Below are 19,338 nucleotides of genomic sequence, written 5' to 3'. Positions count from 1 at the left end.
ATCCGCCAGACGAGTTTTTTGCAACTAAATGCTAGGACGAGTCAAACATAAAAAAACAGCAACATGAGCCAAGTCCCTTTGATAACAAGGAGGGCAGTTTGTCACCTCAGAAGATCATGCACTCAATAAAACATGTGATTGTCAACAGATGTTACGCTGAGGAGCTAAGAACTTCCGAATCTGTAAAAAGCTGTCTTGAAGTTTGTTTACTCACTTGGAATTCAGAGATAAAAAAAAAAAACTTTATCAAGTATTGCTCTGTTTGCTGGTGTGAACGTGCAGATAAGTTTCTTAAGAGAATCCCAGTCAAGCTGTCCCAATGAAATACAGCTTTTCCATCATGAAGGCTCTGCAATAGAGAAGCACTGCTGATGGGTTGAACTGTGAACACACACTTTGTGTTGCTCTTTTTGAACAACACCGAATCCAAGACTTGCACTTTTGTTCTTATAAAAACACCCACTACACACAGAGTCGGCCCAAGTCATATGTGAGTTAACTGGGTGCTTGGAGTCCCCAAAAGCATCAAGCTAGCATAACAAAAATAATAATAATAACATTGAATAATACAAACTAAATGCTATTTCATATGGACAAACGATTTCTATATTATTTATATAGTTGTTACACAAATAATAGGTTAATTTCTTCCTGCTGGTACTGTTGAGAAATGTAAGATTTCAAACTGGCTAACTACCATTACAACTCTGGTGTGATGTAAGTTAATTACAAATGACGCTAATGATATTGAGTATGTTAACACATGAATGATGATGCATCTGGTGTTGACATGTTGGTATCAGGGGGCCCCAAATGAAAATCTGCTCAAGGCCCAAAAAGGCTTTGGCCAGCCCTGACTGCAGACCATGTATCCGCTGCTTTTACAAAATGGATGTCAGTCTAAACTCTGTAAACAAACAGGTAAATTAAGAGCCTCAAAACATACAGCTAATCTTGTAACAAATGGCTCTCTAATGTAATGAAATAATGTACCGACATTTCCAGAACTATTTTGCCAAGGAGAATCAGCAAATCTTAATTTTTCTGGATGTGCAAAGCTGGTACACCTGAAAGACTGATGGTTTAATAATTTCAATAAAACACGATTCTGCAAGGCGTTGTTTCAGGGGGGTTGGAGATAAATGGATGTTACACTTTTTAGTTTTAATTTGAAAACTTTGGAAACATTTGGTTTCAGTTCGTTCCACATCACACTCACGCACTATTCTGCAAAATCCCAATCAAACCCATTAAAATTTGTGGTTGTATTGTGAAAAAATTAGGAAAAATTTAAAGGATGCGAAAGCTATAGTGCTGTATAACTTTATTTAATAACTTTACAATATGCTTTTCATTCACAAAAAATCATTTCCACTATTAGTGCTTCTAAAACAATTTCAATATTGCGTAAAAGTGCAATATTTTTGCCAGTCATCTCACAAAGTCAGAATATTACTATTCATCACACTTATACTAAGTTATATCAGTCTTTTATTTATTGTCGCTCTAATGATTTTGGCTTGCAGGTAAAGAAAACCCCAAATTCACTGTCTCAGAAAATTAGAATATCACGTTTACACTAGTACCAAGTTTTTTCGGTACTAGTGCTTTTTGGTCCTTGATCTTGTTGAAAAGCACAAAGAAAGAACACTTTTGTTTGTTGTCCTACGTTGTCCACAAGATCCTTACTGTCAGATCTCTGATTTTTATTTTATTTTATTTTTTTTTTTAATCAGATTTCTTTGTGTAGGACTTTAAACTATATGAAGAAATCTAAAAATACAATTGTTCTAGTTTCTGGTGCAAAAACACTTGAACTAAGACAAACTGACTGACAAGTAACTTTTCTTCACAATGAGCTCAGTTAGAGTCAATAATTCCTTATAATATTGATGAAAAAGTTCTAGTTCCACTGGCAGATTATGTCACAACATGGAAAAATGACTTGTTAAAAGTGAAATAATCTACCAACGGAACAAGTACCTTTTAAAATTAATATTAAGGAATTATTAACTTAAACAAGCAAAAACTTAAAGCTTACACTGCAAAAACACAAAATCTTACCAAGTATTTTGGTCTAGTTTCCAGTGTAAATATCTTAGTACACATGGAATAAGACAAAACTAACATTTTAAATTAATTCTAATTTTCTGAGACACGAGACACTAAATTTTGGGTTTTGGAATATATCTATGTGTGAATATATCTAGGAGTGAATATATCTATGTGTGATAATTTTATTTAAAATATGCGAGTTTCCCTTTCTGAGAAGAGTGAGAAGAAATACTGCACTTTTACACAATATTCAAATTTTTTGAGCTGTACTAGTTTAAAGTTATCTTTAAAATCTTTGAAAAGGGTTTGCTTTACATTCCCCCTATAAAATTGACTGTGATGATAATAACACAGCCAACAGGCATATAATAGAAATAGCTAGGCCAGGATATCAGTGTCCAGACCGGTGTCTCACCCACGGCCAAAATCAAATGGAATAAAGATTAACCTAAAAAGAGCAAATCAGGAAATTATCATACAGACAAATACAACTTAAATGTGATTTATTGAGTATAAGATCTCTGCCTTCAAAGACTTTGCTGGTTAGTGATTTGATTAGTGATAATCAGATTGATTTGTTTTGTCTCATGGAATGCATCAATAGGATTACTTTGGTACAAAGGAGTAGCCACCATTTTTCATTCAAATTTAATAATTAATCCCACAGCTATTAATAGCTACACTTCTTTTGAACATCTATAGTTTTCCTTGATCTTGTTGAAAAGCACAAAGAAAAAACACTTTTGTTTGTTGTCCTACGTTGTCCACAAGATCCTTACTGTCAGATCTCTGATTTTTTTTTTTTTTATCAGATTTCTTTGTGTAGGACTTTAAACTATATGAAGAAATCCAAAAATACAATTAAGGAGAAGGTCTAAAAGGAAGAAAGTGAGTTCCAGTTTTGTATGCAGTACCAGCTGGATTTTCTACTCGGGCGACCATGTGCGGCCCAACCCAGGGCTGATCCCCAGAGAGGCCATGATTGATTTTTTTTTAATCTTCACCTTTTTCTGCTTGAATTTCACCCTCAACTTTTCCTCTCGGCTTTACTGGATATTTTATTTGCCCCAAGGAACACAAACGATATAAAAATAACCGAGGCTTTACTGTATTCTCTTCCAGTCGGTCATTAAGTATTGACACCGTCACTGTGTGTGAACTTTAATTTACTTTTATGTTTCTCCCCTCAGTTTTTCCAAGATTCCGTCACGAGTTGCTCACATTCTCTCTGTGAATTCCTTCAATCATTGAGGATACCTACTGTCTTCTGCCTTTTAGAGGTTGCAGTGATTATGGGAATATAATCTCTCAATGACAGATTTGAGATACTAACGGCTGCTGTTGCAAAAACACTACAAAAATCCTTCAACATTTTGTCTCATTTCTTCCCAAACCTTCATTATATTTTGGGAGGATTTTTGTGCAACAAACCAACATAAAGTGTCGAAACATAGAATTTGTTTTTCAATGTTTTTATAGTTACATCATTTGCAACGTGGCATGTTCAGGTATTCACTTTACACACCAAAATAAAATTCACTGCAACTATACTTTCCTTCAGAAGTAGTCAAGCTAAAAAAATAAATAAAAAGTTGAATCTCATCATAAATTAGCTGTCTTATGACGGCCTTGGAATTTATTTATTTTTTTAAATAGAAAATTAGGGAGAAAGCAATATCTTCATGACCAAAAAACACACCAGAACTCATCTAGGGCACGTTATGAAGTCTTGCATTTTGAAAAATTTTGCATGTCTGGTGCTGCACGTTTTCAGACTTCGAGCGTTTGTATGCAAGCGCTCGAAAACCACAGTCATAGATGGCCATGGTAACTAGTGGGAATGAGCTGCACCACATTCAGGGTGATTGACAGCACTAAGACCCTCCTCCTGGCTCTGATTGGTCGCTTCTAGTTAGCACTGGGAGAAGGTAGTGGAGACTGATTTTTTTCACAGATTGTCTTTTTCATACCAAACTGTCATGACATATAGTGACAGTTGAAACAAATAAGTAAATATATGTTTTATAAAAGTTAGATACTGCAGCTTAGGGGATAAACACAGCTTTATTCAGACTTATAGGTTGGTTTGGTTAGCTTCTATTGGCTAGCCGTATGTTCCATACGTAGTGCTCAGACACATGAACATGACCACGCAAAAATACTACAGTTAATATGTATGGGGTTTGATGCTTCCTAGGGGGATGACAGACTGTTCTCAACCCTCTTTGATCTGAATTGCTGCTCCCTGAATCTCCCATCATTACATATATGCACACACACAGACACACAGACACACACACACACACACACACACACACACACACACACACACACACACACACACACACATTATCCCTTTGAACCATGGCCAAGTCTGTGGCTTCAGAGCGTCCAAACTGGAAACAAGATGGAGCAAGTCCACTCAGAAAACTGTATCAACTTCCTCCTGGTGAGATTTGTACAAGCACGGAGAAGACAGAGACAGAAGTTAGCACAATAAGAAGTGAGTTTCTCCCACTGGGAGCCTTTATTGAAGGGTGATGGTAAATGGAGCCAAGTACACATTTTACCCAAACTTGCATGTATGGAGGAGTTGCTTTCGTGTGCAGAGCACTACAAGCGTTGGCAAGCTTTTCACTCGTGAATCTGCGTGCGACTGTTGAATAGCCTTCTTGTCATTGACCTAAAAACAGTGTGAAAGCTGCCAGTGTCGCTTAAATCCTCTTTTCTTCTCCATCCGTCCCCCTCTCTCTCCGCAACCCTCAACTCCGTCTTCCAGTCAGCACACACACACACTCATCTTTGTGTCTGTGCGATAGCGTTCCTGAGCACATGTTGCTGGCGTCTATTTAAACATCATACGGACTCGCAAATGGCGTTCCTGCCAACAGAGATGAGACCAGGCAGGCTACAAAGAGGCTAACTATCCCACTCTTTCGTTTTCCCACTGTCCTTCTTCAGACCCACTTTATACTTTGAGGCACCCATGGGATATCATTAGAGTTGTTACTACACTGAGATTAATGAGTTCACATACATGACTTTGTGTGTGTGTGTGTGTGTGTGTGTGTGTGTGTGTGTGTGTGTGTGCTACGGAGGTGGTGAGATGCTGGATGTCCAAACTCACCCTCAAGGATTGGACTTAATTACAGAGTAATTATAAATACTGCCTTTAGAACATTTCAAGTAAAACATTTTTTTTTAAAAAGCTACTTCCTTCTGTCCTCTATCAGATGTGCACATGCACATTTGATGTATTTGTTTAGGGTTGTTTTTTCTTTACTTGGCAAAGATACCAAGGTACATTTAAATTCTTATTTTCTTTTGTAGCAGCAGAGAGACGTTGCATCAACAGATCTCTCCTCAGGCCTGAGTATTAACAATAATTAAAGCTGCTGCTTTCATGTTTTCTTTCTCGTCTAAGCTAGTTAGTCCACCAGTGGGGTTTCATTAGGTATCAGGAAAGTTATTTTAAAAATCACACCTTCTCTCTATGTTCACATAGATAATTGTAATTAAAAGGCCTAGTATTATGTAAACTAAATTTTGTTTTAGCTTTGCATCATGTTACAATGTCATCTTCTCATCAAAAACGTACCTGGAGTTTTGTCTTGATTCTTTCATGCATGTTTGAGAAATCCTTTAATCTCCCGTGGCAACCATGTAGCTGTACGAAACGCCTGGACAGACTGAAGTTTCTGAGCTCCAGCCTCACAGAACACCCCTCTGCCTGCGTCTCCCCCACTCAGCTCCTTCAGACTAGCCAGGAGCATTAAGCAAACACCTGGTGGGTCTGCTGAGCTCATTATGCGAGCTGCTTCTCAGTGAAACGCTGGTAAAAACGTTGTTAAAGGGTTAATTGAGGAACAGCGGTGACTTCCTGAAGGCAGAGTTTAGAGCAGGTGTTTCTTAAAGAGACAGAGAACCAATTTCAAGGCGTTAGATTACTTAATCAAATTTTTGTCAGTCAAATTTTTTGATATATACAGGATTTTTAAAACAACTGAAGGTAACATAGTCACTTGACTGTAAAATGGCACTTATGTGGCTGGAAAAACCATAATACTGATCCCTTAAAATTAATGTATTTCCTGTTGGCAAATTAATTATCTTGTTTTAATATTAATCAGTGAGAGAGTTAGTATCCTTGTATACACAAAAAGAGAGAATCTACATTTTTAGTTTAGATTTCTGATACAGAAGAAAGTCATATTTGCAGGGCTGACAGTGGAAAAAAAATCCAGAGCCTGAACTTTATTCCATGCCAAGGAGAGGGACATGATGTTCCGTTAGTAAAAGGAAGACATGTCATCTGATAAATGACGTAAATATTCTCTGTGAACAGTTGAATCTGGTGCAGCTGTTAATGTTTCAGAGTATATAGCTCTGTTGCTACCATCCTACTGACGTGTACAATAGGACACCTGTTGTCAAACTTATGAAAAACAGATTTCTGGAGTTGAAATCTGCTGAACTCTCAGTGTCAGTGTTTATGTTTACAGTTACGTCTTTACGACCCTAATTGCTTTCGCGATCGAAAACAGTTTGCCAGATTTCCTGCAGATGTGAGTTTGACATTCCCAGCAGCTGCGCTGTGACATGGGTGAAAAGGAAAAACCAACAATTCATGATTGACTTCCGTTTCCGCTCCATCCTCCTCTGCTCTCCCGGTGTCATTCATCTGTAACTCTCCATCTGTCGCCGTTCCCCTCTGCCTGGCTGTCTGTTGGTCTGTCTGCCAGCTTTGTCAACGCATCAGTCTGTTTCTGCTGGTCTCCTCTGGCATGACAGTTCTGACTGCAGGATTGTGAATGTTGGCAAATGTTTGCCCGCATGTTGCACTCAGAAAGGCAAAAATAGGGAAACGGCATATAATCACTAGCCTGATATCGCCTCGCTCTGCCATAACGGCATATCATTGTCTCACTCAGCAGGTAGAAAACATGGGGTAACAAACGTTGACTCTTCTGAAGGGTTTTGTTATTTTCAGGGTTTTTGACTGAATTCCGATTTTTTTATGTTCGATTCTGTTTTATGTTCGATTCTGTTCAAAGTTGAGGTGTACTTAGCACCGAAATTAAAGACATCTCCATTCCTTGTAAGTGGGAAAAATTGGCTTTTTAAGGGAAATATTATGTTAAAGTGGCAACAAATACAGTAAAAATATAAACAGAAGCATTGGATAAAAGATTTTTCCACAACTGTTTGTTCTTTTACCTCGCAGGGCATAGTTTTACAATCAACATTCATATTGACACTTTACACAAAGCAGGAATTATATTGGATTAAATTAATTTGTTTTTTGATTACTGTTGAAAAAGAAGAATGTTGACTGGTGGCTGTTTTACCAGAACGAGGTATTAAGCTGAGATGGTGTATGACAGACTCAAAATTAACAAAATGACTAATTTCACTGTAATTAACTTAGCTGGCAAATATTGCATGTGGCTTTTGGGCTTTTACATCAGGAATGACTTTCCAAAGTGGAAAAAAAATGGTTTTTGACTTGTTCACCACATTCTTATGGAAAAATGTTTGTGTCTGAAATTTTTGTAACATGATTTTGTAAGATGGTGGTAATTCTCAGACATCCGATTAACCTTCTCAAAGTCATGTGGTTTATATTCCTAAATGGATGGCTATTTTAAAGTTGAAAGCAATAATGGTTTCTCACTAACCTCTGTTGTGCAGCTTTGCTAATCTGACTAGCGTGCCTGTGATGGATGGGGATCCAGGTGCTTCATCCATTCTCACTAAGTATGTGTCCAGCTGTTTCTTCTGGAAGCCTTCCCAGGCAGTTTGTGTAAAAAATCATCCCGTGTGTCAGTTTAATGACTTCCTGCTTTAATTTTTTTTATATATTTATCCTAGTTGCACCATTTACCTTCATTCTGTTGGCGAAAAGAGCAAAAACCTTCAACTTTATCTGATAAAATTGAGCCTATATATCAGAATGTTTCACTTACCTCCTTAATACCACAGAAGCATATTACATTCACAGAATAAAACCTCTCTAAGTGATTTAGTCTTTAACCTCCTTAAATGCCTACAAAATAAAGACCCTGTTTAAGACGAGCATCAGTTCCTGCTGCCAAACATTCAAATCGACAATCAATCTCACAACTTCAGTTCTTGCTGCTCAATATGCGAGAACCGTATGTCTCCAAAGAGTTTACCAAACGTGCCACTTAAACCCTCTGTTGTGGGTTGCTTCAGTCGGCTTGCATTAGTTTTCTTCCATTGGCAGATCATTAGCTCTACAGAAATCAGTCAATCATTTCAAGACACATTTATCAGCCAAAGGTTTTTTTGTTTTTTTTTTAACAAAGCATGCCACCAACATCTCCTTTTTATAGCACATTGCACATTTTGTCAATTTTAAGCATGATTTATCAGAATTTTAAGACTTGACCACACTGAGATTGTAAAAAAATCATAGATTCACTATTTTTCACACTGATTAATATCAAAACAAGATAATAAATTTGCCAACAGGAAACACATTAATTTTAAAGGGGCAATATTATGGTATTTCCGGCCACATAATTTTTAGAGCACAATTAAATAACTACGTGACCTTCAGTTGTTATAAAAATCCCGTATGTATCAAATTTGACTGAAAAGAAATTTGACTTAGTAATTTAACGCCTTGAAATTGGGTCTCTGTCTCTTTAAGAAACACCTGCTCTTTCTGAAACTCCACCTTCATTAAGTCATCAATCTATTAACTCTTTAACAACATTTTTACCAGTGTTGCACTGAGAAATAGCTCATATGTGCTCAGCAGATGCACAGTTTTACCAGGAGTTTGCTAATTGCTGCTGGCTAGTCTGAAGGAGCTGAGTGGGGGAGCCACAGAGGGGCAATGTTATGTGAGGCAGAAGCTTGGAAGCTGCAGCTCTGCAGGTATTTTGAACAGCTGGAGATTAAAGGATTTTTCAAACATCAAAGACTCAAGGCAACTCTCCAGGAATGTTATTGATGAGGGAATAACATTATAACATAAAGAAAAGCTAAAAAAAAAAAATCTATTTTACATAATACTGCCTCTTTAATATTTACTATCTTCCTGTAATATGTTGACTTAATGTCAGTTCTACAGGTTTATTTAAAACTTTCTTCAACATAGAAGACATTTTTTTAAAAATGTGTCTTTCCTGCACTCATCAGCTGTGAGGAAATTGAACACAGATTGGGTAATAAAAAGTTAGGTGACCAGATGGTAGCGTTTTATGGCCTGAGATTTCGAATAGAGATGCTGTGTCACATGAATAACTAGCATGACATACTTCAACAGCTGTGATTGGTCCAGATGATTAGTGTTTACAGACCGCACAGCTCGGCTCAATGTAATTCTCCTGGGCAACACAAACATAGCTAACAGGCTGTTATAGTCACATTTGCTCATAGTTATGACACATTTTCTCCTCTTTTTTTTTTCAATTTTTTGTGCTGTGGAAGCTACAGTTATAGATGTTGCTGTCAAATTCTACAGAATAAACCAGAATCAGAACTGAAGCAGTATCATAAATCAACCTTATGTCTATGTCAGACAATTAAATCAAAGACGAGAATGAAATAATGTTTGAAATTATTATTATTATTGTGTTTGTCATTTAAAGGTGGCTTATTAGGCTTCATTGTGCAGGTTAGGATAGGTTTACAGGCTATACAAAACATGTTCATTAATTTTTTTTTTTTTTGCATCTTTCTTAGATAAGATTTTAGTTTGCTCATTTCTGCCTATTTTCAGTTTCAGGCTTCTGGTCATTTTAAATCCAAATAAGCTGCTCCTGGCCACGCCCACCCCCACCCCCAGCTCACTGTTTACATACTCACATATGAAAACAGATGCGCTATTATACAGATATGCATCTTTGAAAAGCAGAAGTTGCGGCCTCCTGCACAATTAAAAGAATACAGCAAGTGGTTTCTATATGGTAAGTCGACAATAGAACACTTTTCCAACAGCCATCGTACAGAGCATACAGCAGTAAAACCAGCTCACCAAATGTGTGCTGGAGCTCAGCTTGGGTTGCTAGGTCATGGCGCAGTGTGACTCAACAATTAGTGAGGTTTTGTTGAAATGGCTCATTTCTCAGACACCAAAAGACGTTAAATCGCAGGAAATGACTTGGTGTTTTTTAAGCACTTGAGCTGTTTTTAGAATCAGTAAAGACTTAAACTGAAATATAAAATCTTTCAAAAAGTGAATTTTGTATAATAGGCCCCCTTTAACAAACTTACTAGCAGCACACTGAAATGTATTGTAAACATTATCACCACTTTCAGAAACATAATTCACAGAGGACATCACAAGCCAGATCAGGTGGAGCGTATGCAGAGTCTTTCATATGTGATTCACAGACAGGTCTGTTACTCTGGTCAACATGTTACGACTTTACTATAACATGTTCTCTACACAGACAGAGTGAAGTATTTAATGTGAACTGATACGGTCTCTTTTTTATGTTTTCCATTTTATTTAATCTGACCTTATCAACCTCTCATGCTCCAAATTTCTAACTACACAGTTATGAATTATTAAGACAGCTCACGCCACTGAAAGCCAGTGCTAATTTAGGTCAGACAACTGAATTTTTATGAACATATCGTTCCTCCTATATGCTGTTTACTGCATCATGTGCCTAATGTCATACGATATTAAGTTTATACATTGCTTAAAGCTTCCACATAGCTGATCATGGAAAATAGGGAGGCAAACTCTCCCAACATTAGTAACCCCTTTCAATGTACATCAGATACCTGTTCACCTAATTCATTTCTTTAGCTACACAGTACATGTTCTGTGTGTTGTAGATGTTTTCATGCATATCCACACCTGTTCATCAACTTATGTTCTTTTTAAGCACTGTCAAACAATAATTACAAGTGTGATGGAACTGGGATACAGCTACATACTACCATTTTATAGCACAATCAAGAACTACGTTGCCTTCAGTTGCTATAAAAATCCTGAATATATCAAATATAGCTTAAAAGAAATTAAAATGCCTTGAAAATTGGCCTGTGACTTTTTAAGAAACTCCTGCTTTTTCTGGAACTTTGCCTTCAGAAAGTCAGTTTCCTCTGTTAACCCTTTGACAACAACTTGAAACAACCAATCAGAGGCAGGAGGAGGGTGTGTGCAATGCTCCCTCCTTATCTCTCACTCCGTTACTCTCTGCTAAGCAGCAGCTTTTCCCCGTCAGTAGAGCCTGACATAAATGCCACCGCTAGTTAGCATGGCCACCGATGACGGGGACTGAATGGGTTTCCTGTAATGGTAAATTGTTTATCTACCATTAGCACATAGCAGCAAGTACATGATGGTGATTGACAGCACTAAGACAATCCTCCTGGCTCTGATTGGTTGTTTTTGACCGGGAGCTGTTTGTTTCCAAAAGAAGCACAGGAAGGAAGTAGAGGAGACTGATATTTTCACATTTTTTTTCTGTCATGACATGGTGATAGTTTAAACAAATATGTAACAAAAATAATAATTATTTTAACTAAATTTACATACTGCAGATTTAACAGCAGGGGTTCTAATAACAAAGTTGTTTAATTTCTAATCATTGTCAGTGTTAGATTATGACACTGTAATAATTTATTTTACGGCTTTTTACACATCCCTACCAGGGAGTGCCAACAGTGTCTGTATTTGATGTGTGTGTTTGCCTGCAAAAGTTAATCTGACCACATAATGCTGGCAGGACATTACATCGCTCTATAGTGCATTTAGGCAAGCAGCCAGCTTCAAATATCGCCGAATGTTCAATCTGGAAGGGTTTCTGACTTGATAGAGGAGGAAAAATAATAATAAAACACACCAATCACTCTTGAAAAATTACAGCAAGACTATTTCCCAGCTGCGTGCCTATTTCACTCTCCCAAGGAACTCCCACTCGCCTGGATTTCATACGATTTCATCAAAAAGTTTCCCCAGATTGACTTTGAAGAGGAGAGGGGGGGCTCTATCTTGCTCTCCACACGGAGAACAACAAGCACCATCTCCCTGCTTCAAGTGCGGTGCACAGCCTCCTCTCCTCCGCCGAAACAGCTGGTTGTTGTTCGCTTCAGTTCAGAGGAAAAAGCGGCGGGCTGGAGGTGATTGAAGCGCGAGCGCTATAGGAAGAAAAGAGGCGGAGAGAGAAAGAGATAGAGAGAGAGAGAAACTGAATTCCAGCGAATTAATCACCGTCTGTTCCTTGTGCGAGAGGGAGGTAGAGTCAAAGCAGTCAAACAGAGGAGAAAGGAGAGAGAGATGGAAAGGAAAGGAGGAGGAGGAGGAGGAGAAGTGGTGCCTGACGCAGTGTGAGAAGCAGAAACTGAGAGGAGACGAAGAAGCGGTGGGGTGGGGGGTGAGAGAGAGAGAGGGAGGCAGAGCGGCATCATATCAGACGCTGCTTAGCATCCGAAAAAATCTCAATCACCTCGTCAGGAGCCGGCGGAGCCCTCTTCCCGGTCACAGCTGCTCTCAGAAACCGCACGAAGACACACAGGACGCGAGCCGGAGGGTAAAACAGTCCAATAACAGAAAACAACAGCAAGAGACACCGCACGTACACAACACCGCCAGAGGCAGCGCGCGCGGACCCGCCGTGCTGGAGGAGCGCCGTCTCCCCGCGTGCTGGCACATCTGGATCCATATCAGGTTAGAGTCGCATCTCTTTTTTTTTTTTTTTTTTTTTAAAGGAAACCCCATTAACCGTCAGCATCATATGTATAGAGAGTGTTTTAGTTCATATATGTTGTCTGCTTTTTGGGGAGGACCGGGACCTCATGGCGCATGGGCAACTTTGAAATATGTCAACATCTATATGGCGTTCCTGCGGTTCTGAAATCAGTCTATTGCTCTCTCTTTGAGTGTGTGTGCGCGTGTGTGTGCGTGCGCGCATATTGGTGACGAATGGAAGGAATTCAATGATTGGCTCGATCATCTTATCTCCAAGCCCTTGTGCGCGCTGATAATGGGGATTGGTGAGGGGAGCGGGAGAGAAGGTGGGCGGGGGGGAGGAAGGGGATGTAGATCCAGATGACCACCTCTCTGAATGTGTACAATGGATTCAGTCTGAATTCTGCAAATTCGGCCAGAGTCTTATCTTTGGTATTTATTGATGAGTCTGACACGTGCCAGGTTTTGTGGACTAATGAGCCGGTCGCTTGGAATTAATCACGTCTTTGTCCCAGGACGGGCTGCAGTGCCGGAGTCCTGGAATCCGTGCTGCAGTCCGGGACGGGAGCAGAGGCAGTCCCTATCCAACATGAGGCATGCTGAACTGTAGCTCTGAGTTGACAGATTTGAAGCATTTTGGTATTCTAAACTTCAGTGCTTTCATTACACCTCAGTCAGTGCTCACAGGATACAAAATCTCACGAAGCAGCAACCTATTAGATCCCAATAGGCACGTGCCTCCTGGTTTAACTAAAATCTGGTCTTCAACAAATACAGTTGTAACCAATTTAGATGGTTGCTTATGCTGTCCCATAGAGATAAAGTTATTTTATTGAAATATCAGTTAAAGTGACAGAGGTTTATTTTTCAGCTTAAAGAAGCATAAAATAATGGTGACTGTCCCGTACCCCACCTGTTGCTGTACTCTGCCTGTAGGGATTGGCGATATGGATTTAGAATTTTATCGCAATATTTTGTGGTGCTATTGTGTTGATACCGATAATGATAAAAAACAAAACAAAAAAAACAATTACTTATTTTTTTAAGCAATAAATAGTATTTCAAGACAGTGACCTCATAGCAGAGCATTCATACTGCCATAATCAAATATTGTTCTTGAAAAGCATTCTTGTCTTTTCAATAAGCTTCTTCAGGACACCACTTACTTAAAAAAAAAGTGTGATTTAAAATGTAGCAATTAATAGCATTTTGGAATTTACTGTATTTATTGATGCCCTCGCAAAACCAAAAGTGGAAGAAATAGCTAAACTAACATTTACAATCTATCAGTTTTGTTTTAAATTAACATCAATAATTGAAATTTATCATGACAATAATATATCAAAATAGGTTTTTCACGATAAATGATAAACGATGTGATAAAAGCCCAGCCCTAACTGCCAGATAGATGTCCTGAATACAAGTTGGTCAAATTTTTCTTTTGTGTACAAGAAAGACAAATTAGGCTACTTGGATATGCAGTTCAGTCTAGAAAAAAAATGAATAAAACTGAGTTATCACTTCTGTTATGATTGTTTTCTTTTCAAAAGTATGTAAGACTTAAATTGCCTCTCAATAGCAAGGCTGATCTCTCTATTTCATCTTAAATCTAAATTCTCTCTTTAGATGTTTACTGGAAGCCAGAGCGTAAACTGTTTTAAGTTTGACAAGTAGAAAGAAGTAAAATGAGCCGGAATTAGAGTATCACCACCATCATCCCTGTTTTTTTTATTTTTTTTATTAACTCAGTCAGTTAGATACGTCCCTCTATAGGAGACTGTAGTTAAGGCTAAATTATGAATTTTACTGACCAGCAGACATTTATCTTGTGTGAAAACAACAGATCTTTATCTCTGTCAAGAAAACTTATTGTCAGTGCATCGCCTCTGCAGATGAACGTTTTAGCTTAAAAACAGAAACATGTTATTTTTACCACTGATCTTTTAATTTAAAATTTTTTTATCTCCAAAAGAAAACAAAGATTCCTTAGTTGTTGTTTTTTTTTACACTTTAGTACATGTTATTATTACAGCAACCTTACATCTGAAGAAAGGATGAATAGAGTTATTTCATACATATTCAGATGTTTTAGAGTTTCTATGAAAGCTCCAATATAGTGGAGCATTCATAATTTAGGGTTTTTTTTGTAGTTTTTACATATTTTCTTTACATTTTCGACACAAATGTCCATGCTTAACATTTTCAACCATTTGTACTTAATTTCATGTGAAACATCTATGTCTAAATGTGCACGATATCTGCACCTTGCTAGACTGTTTTTTAAATTGTCAGTGAATTGTAATTCTGTGAAGTAAAGTAATGGTGAATTCACAACAGAAAAAAAAAAACATCACAACAAACAAATCTTTACAATTTAGAGTTGGTATGAATAAAGAAATCCTGAGACACAGGTGCACTAAACTGTAAAAAGTTTTTCTTTAGATTCAGATTCACATTTATTTGTATCCCAAATGGGCAATTGATGTTTAAGGGGGCAGTACTACATAGTTTCCAGGCACATAGTATAATTTTACTATGTGCCTATCAGGTCACTATATTATAAAAATGCTATATATATTCAAATATGGCTTAAATGAAAGTTGACTTTGTAATTTATCGCCTTGAAATTGGGCCTCTGTCTCTTTAAGTAACTCCTGCTCTTTTTGAAAGTCCGCCTTCAGGAAGTGCAAAACAACATGGCTCCTCTATTAACACTTTATCAAAGTTTTACCAGTGTTTCACTGAGAAGTAGCTCGTATCATGAGCTCAGCAGATGATCAGTTCCTCTAGATGTTTGCTAATTGCTGCTGGCTAGTCTGAAGGAGCTGAGTGGTAGAGGGGAGAGGCTTGGAAACTGCAGTTCTAAGGAGGAGCTGCGTCTCAAAGGGAGGTGAGGGGAGGTTACATCCACCCAAGTGTTTTACACAGCTGAATGGTTGCCATGGAGATTAAAGGATTTCTCAAACATGCATAAAAGATTCAAAGCAACACTCCAGGTATGTGAATAACATTGTAGCACAATGTAAAGCTCAAAACGTTGATTTTACATAATTCTGCCCCTTTAGTGTTGACTCTTATTGTTCAGTCATATCTTAATTCTTCAGTATTGCTAAAAGTCATATCAATTATCAACATGTTCAAAAACAATGCACCATGTTGCTAATTTATTTACATGCAACATGGGTGTTTAAGAACATTCAGGGCTTTGAGGATGGCACCAAAGCATGTAGGCACTGCTTACTGCCATGATGAAAGCGTCAAGAAAGCAAACATTTAACGGAAGAGTAGCATTTATCCATCCAGTAGGAATTCACACTGAACATGACAAAGAGCAGCAAAGCTCTCATAAGAGCTTTAGATGTTCAGAAGCTCCAACCGAGCATGCACGCTCCAACTCAGACAGAGATGTGTAAGCACCTACCTCCACGCCTGTGTTTGAGCAGTTCAAAACACGGGAGCTCACTGGATGATCCGTGAGAAGCAAAGTCACTCAACCAGTTAAACGTTGGCTGCCCCACTATCTTTTGTAACGGATGTTGTTGCCACTTCGTCCCACAGGGCATGGACTACTAACAGAGTTTTCCCACTGACTGACTCCAATTGTTGGCTGAGTGCCACAGACAGAGAGAAGGAAAGAGAAGAAGAAAAAAAAAATGAAGGCAAAAAGATTAAATGAAAAAGGGCAAGGGGACTCTGATCATAATAAATAGACATGATGTGGCTCCAGTATAACGGCTTCATTCACTCGTGTTTCGCATATTATCTTTTTGGGGATTGAGAAATGACTGACTGGCTCGTTTCGGGGCCAGACATCCTCTGTCACAGTGAAGCAGTCACTATTTCTGGGAATTCATTGATAACCATCTTTGAGGTTTGCTCATCTTGCTTTCATCCTGCATTAGTACTGCAGTGCTTGCTGCAGCAGACACACGAGTTGTAAAGGGGCACTTCAGATAGGGCAGGGAGGGGGGAAAAAAAACCCAACAACTTCTTAAACCTTAACAAATCCTGCTCAATAAAGCCGTCCGACACATCTCGGTATGCAGCTACACACAGTGAAAGCCGTTTTATTTCTGCTTTGGCAGCAGAAGTGTCAACGGCGGTGGAACTCTGATGGTTACGTCCGTAATAAGGCAGGAGGAAACATTAAAAATCAGCTGTAATGAAAAGTGACATCTTTAGTGGAGAGCAATTGCCGGTATGTCTGGAAGTACAAAATGGATGAACAGTGATGGGTTTAACGTCGGCGCTGTCACATCAATGTGAATCTCCAGTTCTGCTCTAACCTTCACCTGAAGTTTTGAAGGACTTTTTTTCTCCTTTACCTTATCTTTTACCTTAGCCCCAGTCTTTGTGCCTGGAGTTGTGCTACAAGTTCATAGAAGTACATCGGTTCCCAGCTCAGCATGTCCGCACATCCTTAAAGAGTCTTAAATTCATTTATCTAAAATCAAAGCCTTAAAATGATTTAATTTCATTTGTTTAAAAATGTAAATTGGCCTTTAATATATGAATCACATATATGACATTTTGTGGTGGCATTACTATTTAATCTAGTGTATTCAATATAGTCTTTTTTTCTCATTAGACTTTCCTGTCAGGCTAAAGTTTGAGGGTAACGTTTGAGTCGTTTCTTGATTGCGTTCTGTGACTCAATGCTGTTGAGGGTATCGGTAACTTGCTAGCCAGCAAATGCACATTAGCAGCCATGTTAGCAGGAACCACTGGCTCTGGTTCCTGGAATGGAAATTTAGGAAGAAGAAAAACTAGCCAGCTTAAAAAAAAGCAAGCTAGCTAGCTAACAAGCTCACTTTTTTGCCTTTTGTTAATCTTTGACGTTCGATCACTTCTATTGCCAACCCATATGATCCTTCATTCATTCTGTGCAACAATGCTTGGCAAAACAGGTCTTAAGACTGCTTCTTTTGTACAATTCTGATGCATTATAGGTCTTAAGTTTCATTCAAAATGATTTGAAAAGATCATAGAAAGTCTTAAATTTGAATTGGTGGAAACCCTGCATCTACTTACTACAGTTTCCAGAAATATGAAGCTCATAGTTGGTTAAATTTCACCATCAGATCACATTAGTTGTTATGTGCCATAGACATCCCTAATTCAAGAGAAAACTGCTCTTCGTAGACACGTTGGAGCGCAGAATATTCACAGCATCTTATGTCATAATGTTGATCTCTGTTGAGAGCAAATGCCCCAAACTGTGGAAGCAAACCTGCATGCAAAGTAAACGTGACACCTCTCCGCTGGCTGGATCTGAAGACATATTTTAAGTATGCAGCGCATCTGCTGAGAAACTGTCCAAGATATTTAACTCAGGTTTGGGTTATTTTAAAAAAAAAACAACTTGGTATAATATAAATGCTATATTCTGAAAAAATAAAGTGTCAGATTTGGTTCTTGTTAAACTGAAAAAAAAGAAAACAGGATCCAACTTTTAAAAAAAAATTAGTTCATTTGTTACAAGTAATCAAATTATGTTTATCTAACTAAATGTATTAAGTCTGTGAATTATTATTTTTGACAAATAATTTCTAATAAATTAGTGTTAGATTTTGGTAATTAATTTCAGGTATTTAATTGAACAAAAACCCATTAATGAGTTGATCCTTTTTATCTTTAATAAACTGAATAATTGCATGACTTCTTATTTAGAAAATAAATTTTCTTAAAACGCGCCACTTTCGAAAGAAGTCTTTTTTTCAATACAAAATGTTTTGATGAGGGTTTTTTTATTTTTCTTTGGCATTATCGAAATTGTTTTATTTCGCAGTATTTAGAGGGAAACACTTTTCTTTGCATCACATGGGTCACATAATCAGCAACTGGGTGCTGCCACTGATGCAACCCACGAAGAAGAAGATTTCAATCTGGAAAGACTCAGACAGAGAAAAAGGAACAATTAAAAGATTTAATGACAGGAATGAATAATAGTTCTTTGGCGCTCGGGCCCCGGCAGCTGATTTGAGCTGAGGTTTGATGTGAACTCGATGAACATCCTGATAACTGATTAGGGATGCTCTCCCCCAAAAAAGGGGCTGAGGCTGGGGCCGAGGCCCGAGGAAAAGTGAGACCTAAAACTTGTGTGCTGACTTGAGGATTCAGGGAGAAAAGTACAGTACAGGTTGTCAGCCAAAGGAGTGCAGAAGACTAGAAGGTGAGAAGCTGGTAGGAGGAATCAAATTTGATTGATAGAGGGGTTTCATGATATCATGATGCCCAACTGAAGAATGAAGGCCTGCTAAGAGATAAATAATACCAGGCAAGAGACTGAAGAATAGTTGAAGGTGTGGAGCCAGGCAGGAGATGGGATCAGCTAGATGACTGGAGATCTGGAGAAAGGGTGGAGGATATGTGCCAGCTGTAAGGGAGCCACGTTGAAAAGTACGAGAGAAAAAGAAAACAACTGAGACATTGGCCTACAATGAGCGAAAGGCTGGGACATGGGCAAGCTGAAGGGGCAGGCAACACTGGGACATGGGCCAGCTGCAGGGGCAGAGCAACGCTGGGACATGGGCCAGCAGCAGGGGCAGAGCAACGCTGGGACATGGGCCAGCAGCAGGGGCAGAGCAACGCTGGGACATGGGCCA

General features: G+C 38.4%; 1 protein-coding gene across 1 annotated transcript in view; it reads left to right on the top strand.

The window, feature by feature from the left end:
* Nucleotides 1–11,719: 11,719 nt before the first annotated feature.
* LOC106948705 (protein ELFN1-like) overlaps nucleotides 11,720–19,338 on the top strand; it is a 146,407-nt gene continuing 138,788 nt past the window's right edge. The window contains exon 1 of the mRNA XM_015034545.1: nucleotides 11,720–12,712. The gene's annotated coding sequence lies outside the window, so the exon portion shown is untranslated. The remainder of the gene's footprint in view (nucleotides 12,713–19,338) is intronic.

Source organism: Poecilia latipinna, unplaced genomic scaffold, assembly GCF_001443285.1.
Source record: "Poecilia latipinna isolate Pla-1442-1.1 unplaced genomic scaffold, P_latipinna-1.0 Scaffold303, whole genome shotgun sequence".
In the NCBI taxonomy this organism is placed as follows: domain Eukaryota; kingdom Metazoa; phylum Chordata; class Actinopteri; order Cyprinodontiformes; family Poeciliidae; genus Poecilia; species Poecilia latipinna.
This window is presented reverse-complemented; position numbering and strand designations above follow the sequence as displayed.